Consider the following 10,629-nt stretch of genomic DNA (forward strand, 5'->3'; position numbering starts at 1 on the left):
AAGAGGATATGTTTGCTTCCCCTTCCACCATGATTTAAGTTTCCTGAGGCCTCATCAGCCCTGCTGAACTGTGAGTCAATTAAACCTCCTTCCTTTATAAATTATCCAGTCTTGGGTGTGTCTTTATTAGCAGTGTGAGAAGGAACTAATACATTAACCGAGGCTTGAAAGCAAAGAGTCATCTCTGATGACTGCATTCAACCTTTCCCTCAGCACCCACTGCTCACCCCTTTGCTCCTGCCTCATTCTGTTATCAGTCATCACTAGGCCAGGAAAGCATTCCTCCCACTTTCACACCCACCTCTTATTTTCTCATTCAGGACCTTCTTTATTCATACCAAAAACATGTCAGTCACCTCCCAACTGATCCCAGTCTCCTATCTCTCTTACCCTGCATTCTGTCCAACACACCAAGAGAAATAAGAAGGTAAATAGTGAAAAGGTCTCCCTCACATTCCCTTTCCCTAGCCACACAACTCTGGTCTCCAGCTTCCTGGGTATCCATTCATAGTCACACTATGCCTATATATAAGTGTGTGTACACACACATATACATATTCCTCTTATTCAGGCAGATTTGGTTTTACTTTACACTACAGTCTACAGAAACAAGAATACTCTTTCTAGGATGATTGACATCAGTCTTCAGTGTAATCCTTCATATTAAAAACATACATCTGTATGTATAAGTTTTCATTCTCACCAATATTCTAGCATCATTGTGGATCTTATAATAAAAGTGAGATTCCATTGGATTTTACTATGTCTACCTGTTCACTTCAGAAGAAAAGATACTTACAGATATAGAATCCTTCACTGTCCTTAGTTACAAAGTTTAAAACCTGCTCCAATCTGAACAAGTTACACCCTAGGTCTGGTGAGCAACAGTTACCCTGAAGGGATCTCCCAATTCCTATGTCCATATAGTTGTCTTTCTTGATTTACCCCCTCACTTTGGTGGTGCATATCCTTCAGTAGCTTGCTCCAGCAGCTTTCTGAGAAAGGATCTGTAGGAAATATATTTAATGAAATTTTATGTATCTGAAAATGTCTTTATCTTACTTTCCTGCTTAACTATTAATAATAATTTTGCTTGGTATAAAAATTTGGGCTGGAAATTATTTTCATTGTCCATAGTTTCCAGTGTTGCTCTTGAGAAATCTACAAATATTCTGACTCCTTATCTTTTTACATGAAAGCTTTTAGAATCTGCTCAGTGTTCTAAGATTTTGTCATGAAATGCCTGTTTGTCCATTGTGATTAACACTCAAATGGACTTTTCTTCTGGAAACTCATGTCTTTTCCTCCAGGAAAATTTTCCTGAATTATTTCATTGATTATTTTTCCCCTCTATTTCACTAGTCTCTCATTTTAGAATGTCAGATTCCTGAATGTTGAATCTCCTAGACTGATCCTCCAATTTTGTTATTTTCTCTCCTGTTGCCCATATTTTGTTTTTTGTTCCATTTCCTAGAGATTTTCTCGTTTATCTTCCAGCCTTTCTGTTGTATTTTTTACTTCTGCTATCATGTTTTATTTTCAGAGCTCTTTTTTGTTTTCTGAATGTTTCTTTTTGCAAGGAGCCTGTTCCTAATGGTTGAAATATTATCTCTTAACTGTCTTAGGATATTAACGATTAGGTTGTTTGTTTTTAAAGTTTTATATTCCAAGTTATTTCTTCCTGTTTGTTTGCTTTGATCTATATCATCCATGTTAAAGGATTCCCAGCTGTCTGATGATACTTGATTGTCTGTTCACAATTAAGAGTGAAAAACTAAAAATTTGGAGGATCTGAGTTTATGGATGGGTTTGTCAACTTTAGCTTCATGGCAGAGGGATCTGGAGCAAGACATTTTTAGGAAATCATTTTTAGATCTTCTTTTTTGAGCTGGTAATTTTTCAGTATCTTGCTTGGAAGGTGGAGGTATAGCTGCTAGTATTTTGGGAGCCAAGTGAGAGAAGAGGGGTGGGTGTGAGTAGTGATGGAACCTCTACATTCCTTATTCAGTATGCATAAATTTACTTACTCCATGTGTTTTTAGTACCATAGCCCTATCGTACTTGTAGCATGTGGCAAAGTGGGTTTCTCTTCCCATGATCTGATTATAACATTGACTCAGATTAAACATTGTGAACTCACTTTCCTAAATATACCAAGTACAGAGTAAAAAGTCACTAAATTGTCCTAACAGTCTATTAGAAATGGAAGAAATTCAGAAAGCAATGAGAAGAACCTTTGCATTGTATGTGGCAGATGAGGGCAGAGAAGGGAGCAATTCACCCAACACCAAAAAGAGCCATGACCAGAACTCAGGTTCCTGATTTTTCAGTCCAGGGTTCTTCCCACCCCACTGTGCCCCTCTAAACTTCCTGTTAACTAGAAGAGCTGGAAAATGAGTGTCAACAGAGCATAATGAAGGAAGATCATGGACTTCAGGTCAGATAGACCTGACACCACTACACTTGACTGTGTGACCTTGGGCTAATTACTTAATCTCTCTGATTTTCAGTTTTCTTATTTGTAAAATAGGGTTAATAATATCTACCTACCTTACAGGATCAACGGCAATCCAAAAGATAAGGATTATACTGTTTAAAAAAGGAAAGGGAAGAAAAATAAAAAAGCCATGACAAACAAGCAATTGGGTAGCTTGTTTCAACAGGGTGGGCTTGAGGATGGTGAGTGAGAATTAGTAGTGGGAGGATGGCAACTTCATGTGAGGCTGATGTAGGAGGAGTTGTAGGTTGGGCTGTACATGGATTAACAGGCGTGGGCTTGGATTCTTTCATAGAACACTCAGCCCAGAAGTCTTCCAACACCCTGCTGAAAGCCAGAAATGCTCCTACAACTCCTCCTGCATCAGCCTCACATGAAGTCCCACTCTCAGGATCTCATCTTGGGGACTGAGATGATTCATGCTCTCACCTTACGCACATGGAACTTTTCCATCTTTACCTTCTGAGACCAAAGCCAAGTTCCTGGGACCTCCTTTATCTTTCCTTTGTCAAGATTATTTCCAGACAATCAATAATATCTACTTCTTTGTGAAGATAAGAGGAAGCTCATTCCTTACTAAATATAACATGAAATTCTAAGCAGTTAAGCAGAGAATAAAAAGGAACAAAGGCTCCCAGTTAATATTTTGGAAAGCCCTTGTCTTGAGGAGCAGCCGTGTAGAGGATGGTTTGTATCAGGGAGGGCTGTGCAAATTGGAGGCAGGTAAACCAATTAGGAAACAGGCACAGTTAGCCTCAACAAGTTTGGCATTTCTAAGGAGCTGAACTAGCAGAAGCCTCCTGAAATTTCTAGATTAGATCTTGGTGCCCAAGCTTATCAGACCAGGAGCAGGACAAGGTAGACTCCATAACAAAAGTAAACTCAAATCAGAGGGAAATAGAAACTAACAGGAGCTGCTTTATTGGAGATGGACCACAGGAGCTTTCTGCACTCAAATGATATGGGGAAAAAGAAATCCTAAAATATAATGTTGGAAAAGTTGGATAGCCCAGGCATAGCTAGCAGATTGGAAATAGTATTAGAAATCACAGTTTTTTATTTAGTCACCATGTTGAAAAGATCCTTTTCTTTAGCATAGACCCAGCACAGGGGTGAGGTAGGGGCTAATTTCTGGCATGAGAGACCAGAGGCACAGAGTATGGAGCAAGAAGCAGGAGCCGATTGCTTTCAGATCACTAACTGCCAAATAATTAAAACATTTTCTTAAATTCATATTTTGCAACCCAGAACATATACCTGAAGCTTATTATTAGAACATATTAGGGTATAGTTACAATGCTAACTGGTGACACAAACTAGTTACATGCTGTTTCCACCAGTCTATCTGCCACTTTTTAACTACACACATCAAGTATTTGCCCCCAGGTTTCAGGTCTCAACCTCTGTAAGAACAGTTGAGCTGTGTCCACTTGATGGAAAAACAAGTCTATTCCACTTTTTGCTTCAAAAAGTCAACCCATCCAATCAAATAAGTTCCTTTACACATTTTTTAAAAAACACATTTACTAGCTTTCCTCCAATTTTCAATGTGTTTGTTGAACTCTCTTGGAGTTACAGTCTGGGAGTATTTTTGAGACTCCTGTTATCAATTTAAAAAGAAAAGAAAAGGAAGAAATGCTTTTTTAAAAAACAATAAATCTTGTTCCTGTGTCTAAACCAGCCATGCATATTAATATGTGTGACTGTTCTCAGAGTTTAAAGTGTTTTAGCTGGGAAAAAATATATTGTAGAAGACTTAAAGAAACAAGATGGCATATCAATGAGAATTTTAAGAGTTTTCATTCTCCCTGAGAAATTACTTATATGGAGAACTTATTAGGAGTGGTTTATTTGCAGCAGGAAATACAGTTACGATATAAGAAAACTCTTGATCATCAGGGTCTTAGGCATTAGAAACACTCAGATGCTATGATCCTATATCTAGAAAACCCCGTAGTCTCTTCCGAAAGGCTCTGGATCTGATAAACAACTTCAGCAAAGTTTCAGGACTCAGAATCAATGTATCCAGGGTACAAAGTAACATTTTTATATACCAGTAACATGGTACATAAGTGCCAACTCAAGAATGCAATCCCATTCACAATTGCCACAAAAAAAATAAAATACAGCTAAACCAGGGAAGTGAACAATCTCTACAATGAGAATTACAAAATACTGCTGAAAGAAATCAGAGAAGATACAAACAAATGGAAATATATCACATGCTCATAGATAGGAAGAATCAATATCGTTAAAATGGCCATGCTACCCAAAGCAATTTACAGATTCAATGCTATTCTTACCAAACAACCAATGACATTTTTCACAGAATTAGAAACATCTATTCTAAAATTCAGATGGAATTCATGAAAGGCAGACGAGCCTCAAATTGGGGCTTATCCTGGGAGAGTCCTTGGCTTTGCTCAGTAAAGAATTCAAAAGTGAGTTGGTGGCTCATGCCTGTAATCCCAGCACTTTGGGAGGCCGAAGCAGGCGGATCATGAGGTCAGGAGATAGAAACCATCCTGGCTATGGTGAAACCCGGTCAGTATTAACCCGGTTAATACTAACTCAGTTAGTACTAACCCGGTTAGTATTTTTTGTACTAAAAATACAAAAAATTAGCCAGGTGTGGTGGCTGGCACCTGTAGTCCCAGCTACTTGGGAGGCTGAGGGAGGAGAATGGCGTGAACCTGGGAGGCAGAGCTTGCAGTGAGCCGAGATCACGCCACTGCACTCCAGCCTGGGTGACAGAGTTAAACTCCATCTCAAAAAAAAAAAAAGTGAGTTGGTGGTAAAAGAAAACAGCTTTATTGAGGTGGCAGTGTTATAGCTCTGTGACTGCTCCTGTAGAGCAGGGCTACCCCACATGCAGTGTGCTGACAGCAGTAGCTCAAAGGCAGTTCTGCAGTCATATCTACTTTTAATTACATGCAAATTAAGGGGTGGATTATGCAGAAATTTCTAGAAAGAGTGGTAACTTCTGGGTTGTCAGGTCACTGCCATGAAAAGGGGCAGTAACTTGCAGGTGTTGCCATGGAAATTGTAAGCTGACATAGCACACTGGTGGGTATGTCTTATGGAAAGCTGCTTGTGCCCCATCCCTAGGGCATGTCTCAATTGAGCTAGTCCTCAATTTGGTCTGATGTCTGAGCCCAGAGTCCAGTCCTGCCTCTTACTTCAGAATCAAAAAGGAGCCCAAATAGCCAAAGTGATCCTAAGCAAAAAGAACAAAGCCAGAGGCATCACATTACCTGACTTCAAACTATACTACAAGGCTATCATAACCCAAACAGCATGGTACTGTTACAAAAACAGATACATAGACAAATGGAACAGGTTAGAGAACCCAGAAATAAAGCCACACACCTACAACCATCTGATATTTGACAAAATCAACATTAACAAACAATGGGAAAGGATTCTCTATTCAATAAATGGTGCTGGGATAGCTGGCTAGCCAATAGGCAGAAGATTGAAACTGGACTCCTACATTTCACCATATACAAAAATCAACTCAAGATGGATTAAAGACTTAAATGTAAAACCTAAAACTATAAAACCATAGAAGAAAACCTAGGAAATACTGTTCTGGACATTGGCCCTGGCAAAGACTTCATGATGAAGACTCCAAAAGGAATTACAACAAAAACAAAAACTGGCAAGTGGGTCCTAATTAAACTAAAAAGCTTCTGCACAGCAAAAGAAACTATCAACACAGAAAAGAGACAACCTACAGAATGGGAGAAAATATTTGCAAACCATGCATCTGACAAAGGTCTAATATTCAGAATATAAAAGGAACTTAAATCAACAGGCAAAAACCAAACAACCCCATTTAAAAGTGGGCAAAGGACATTAATGAACAGACAGTTTTCAAAAGAAGATACACATATAGCCAACAAGCATATGACAAAATGCTCAGTATCACTAATCATTGGGGAAATGCAAATCAAAACCACAGTGAGATACCATCTCATACCAGTCATAATGGCTACTATTAAAAAGCCAAAAAATAACAGATGCTGGCAAGGTTGCAGAGAAAAGGGAACACTTGTGCACTGCTGGTAGGAGTGTAAATTAGTTCAGCTGCTGTGTAAAGCAGTCTGGAGAGTTCTCAAAGAACTTAAAACAGAACTACCATTCGACCCAGCAATCCTGTTATTGTGTATAAAACTGGAATACAAATTGGAATACAAAGGAATACAAATTGTTCTACCATAAAGATACATGCACACATATGTTCATGACAGTACTATTTACAATTACCAAAGACATGGAATCAACCCAGATGCCCATGAATGGTGGACTGAATAAAGAAAATGTAGTAAAGTTGCAAAGACAAAAAAAAAATTTATATCTTCTTAAACCTATGTAAGGTACATTATTGTTCGTCCCTTCCTCCTCTTCTTCCTCCTTCTCCTCCACAGTGCTGTTTATTGAGCATACCATGTGCCAGGTACTGTGTTAAATAGTTTACATACATTATCTTGGGAAGAAAAAAAAAAGGCTACCTTGCAAAAGTCTAAAAAGTTGTTTTAAGAAGAGAAGGGGGAATCAAACGGAAAGAAGAGTAAATTGAGACATTCTGAGAATTTAGAGAAGAAAAAAATTATGAGAGCAGCAAAACAGTGAACTTGTGTTTTGCTGTATTGTGGCAGGAGGAAGAGGTGTGATATGAGCCCATGTTGTCCTCTGCTATGATTCAGGTATAAGTGATCATGAGGAGAAAACTGGTGGAGAAAAGGAGGATGCTAGGAAATAATCCATCCTGAAGAAAGCAGAATCCAGGCATGGATGTTTGATTCAGGAATCATGGAACCATTGTCAAAAGTGGATAAGTAGAGTTTTGAGGAAACCAGAATATCTGTCACTCAGCTTATTGTCTGATTCATATTTGACCTGAAGATGGAGCCAGTTCTAAGAAAGAAGATCCATGGATCATGGTGATGTCATGCACAACCTTTTTCCAGCCACACTTGAAACAAATCTACTCCTGGGCTTTTCCATTATGTGAGCCAATAGACTGTTTTCTTCTTGCTCTCTCTCTCCTTCTCTCCTTCAACCCCCTTTTTATTCCTCAAGTTGGTTTTGCTCCTTAATTCAAGCTTTCTATTCCATACAAAAAATAATTCCTAACTGATAAATTATAGAATGGAAAAGTGTTGACCTTGCTGAGTCCAAAGGCACAATCAATATTTTCAGCCCACCCGCTTTCTCTCTCAGGTTTTGTTCTTGGCTCAGATTTTCTTTTCATGTTGATCTCTGTCTCTCCTATTATAGGAAGATTCCTCTGTGCAGCTGGCAAAAATGACCAGAGATGGCTCCAGTGTATGTTGTCTGCAGCATCTTTTCTGTTACCTCCAGCAAAAACATCCTTGAGGAGGATGCAGATTGGGCTCATTTGGGTCACAAGTTCATCCCTAAAGCAATCACCATGGCCAGAGATTTTTGGCTTTATTAAAAAGACCAAGTATTTTTCTCTTCTGCTCCCTCCCCCAAATCCTAGGAGAATAGAGTTAACCCAAAATTAAGTAAATAGAATGGGAGAAAGGTGGTATAATAGATATTGTTGGTTCCCCACCCTTACCTGGCCAAGGCATCCATCCCCCAGATGCTGTGTTGACTGTTAACAACCTATAGTTGCTCTCTTTGTGAGACTTGTCCTTGACCAAATAAGAACCCCTTCCCCTAATTCTATCTTTATTTAAAACTTCATTGTGTTCATCATGAATTTTTAAATTCATTTTTATTTATTTAATATATCGTATTAAAATCATATTAATTTTGATTGTTGAGTTTTTTACTTTCTCTCAAATTTTACCCTGCTCACTTCACCCTAGTCCTGGCCCTGGCTAAGAAGCTATACTCCAGCCCTCCATCACCCCTCTAGGGACAGACCTCAGCCAATGATTAACTGACGTAGGGGTACAAAAGGTCACCCCCCTGCCTCAGGGTAGGGATAACTCTGCAGTAGAATTTGTGTTCCAGAGTTGCCCCAGGATCAGGCACTAAAGCTAGTCACTAGCTAAGACCACATTCTTGCTTTCATCCTTACCCTGTCCTGCCTTCCTCACTCTCTTTTCTTGAGAGTGTTCCACACATATCACTTGGATAAGATTACCTGCCTTAGGTTCTGCTTCTGAGGAAGCCTACCTAAGAAAGTTGATACCAGGAAGGGTCCTAGGAAGCAGACAGTAAGTGCAGGATTTTGTCGCTGGATTACTCACCAGCTGGACAACAATAGGACCAGGTGATGATACTGCCTGGATGCTGCGTGCCACACACCAAAAAGTATTTTTGTGGCAACAGAAAAGGACTAAGACACTGTGAAAGTGGATTTTTAAGGCTTTTACCTGTAGTGAGCTGTAACAGGATACAGGTGCAAGGGGATGCTCTAACTGGTACAATATCCTAGGCTAGTGGTTCCAGTGATCTGCACATTAAAGTCACCTGGGAAACTTAAAAATTCCTAGGCCCAGACCACACCTAAGACTAATTACATTACAATCTCTGGGTTTAGGACACTGGCACCGGTATTTTTAGACACTCCCAGGTTATTCCCATGTGCTGACAAGTTTAGAAACTCCTGCCTCAGGCAGTTGGGGCTTGTAGGGTAATAGTACCTGCAAGAAAGGATTGTGGAATTGGATAGCTATTGTTAATTATTATTGATTCACGGCAGAAAGAAAAATCTCAGGCTCAGATCTATTAATCAACAACTTTAAGGCCAGGTGCAGTGGCCCACACCTGTAATTCCAGCACTTTGGGAGGCCGAGGGGGTTGAATCATTTGAGGTCAGCAGGTCAAGACCAGCTTGGCCAACATGCTGAGACCCCATCTCTACTAAAAATACAAAAAATTAGCCTGTTGTGGTGGCAGGTGCCTGTAATCCCAGCTATTCAGGAGGCTGAGGCAGGAGAATCGCTTGAACCTGGGAGGTGGAGGTTGCATTGAGCTGAGATCACGCCACTGCACTCCAGCCTGGGCGACAGAGTGAGTCTCAAAAAAAAAAAAAAGTTTAAGCAAACTGTGAGAGTCAAAGTATCTCCTTGGAAGCATTTAAAGACACTCATTTCCTGCAGCAGGAGAGCTGCACAACTGAAGATCAGGTTGAGGATTTTAAAAAGAATTTTTAGTTGCCTAAACCCCTTGGTCTGCAGAAGTGACCAACTCTCCCTTGTTAGATAGAGACCTTCTATTTCTTGAAGGCTATTAAGAGGTATCAAATGAGGCAATGCTTTGCAAATAAAGTTGCCAGATAAAATGCAAGATGCCCAATTAAATTTTAATTTCAGATAAACTGTGAATAATTATTAAATTTTCATGAATTATTACAGTATCATAATCTCCTGTATCCTGTATTTTTATTGCTAAATCTGTCAACCCTATTTATAAGGTAATACTTACTCTACTCAGGATCTGCCCTAACTTTTCATCTGGCTTCCAGACACATTTTTAAAGGTGGAGGGTGGGAAGAGGGTGAGAATCAAAAAACTATCTATCGGGTTCTATGCGCATTACCTAAGTGATGAAATAATCTGTACGCCAAATCCCCAAGACATGCAATTTACCCATATAACAAACCTGCACATGTACCCCCAAACCTAAAATAAAAGTTAGAAAGGAAAAAAAAATCAGCAAAACTTGATTGAGGAAGTACGAGGCTTGCTAAGGGAACAGAGAGAAAATATGCCAAAGGAACTGTAGGACCTGGTAAGAGGGGAATAAGGGTTATTGAAAATCCAGTAATATCTGTTAAATTCTATGTCAGAAGTGGGCTTTACATTATCAATGGGATAAGTGTATTAGTTTGTTCTGTACTGAATACCTGATAGAATACCTGAGACTGGGAAATTCATAAAAATTAGAGATTTATCTCTTCCAGTTCTGGAAGCTGGGAAGTCAGGCTGAGGGGCCCTCATCTGGCAAGGGCCTTCTTGCTGTGTCATCCCATGGTGGAAGGTGGAAAGGCAAGAGAGCACACAAGCACACAGGCATAAACATGCATGAGACAGAGAGAGAGAAAAGGGGGCAAATCTGCTTTTATGAAGAACTCACTCTCACAATAATGAACCCACTCCTGCAATAATGACATAATCCATTTATGAGAGCAGAGCCCTCATAACTTA

This window comes from Pongo pygmaeus, chromosome 2 (assembly GCF_028885625.2).
Source record: "Pongo pygmaeus isolate AG05252 chromosome 2, NHGRI_mPonPyg2-v2.0_pri, whole genome shotgun sequence".
NCBI classification, from domain to species: Eukaryota; Metazoa; Chordata; class Mammalia; order Primates; family Hominidae; genus Pongo; species Pongo pygmaeus.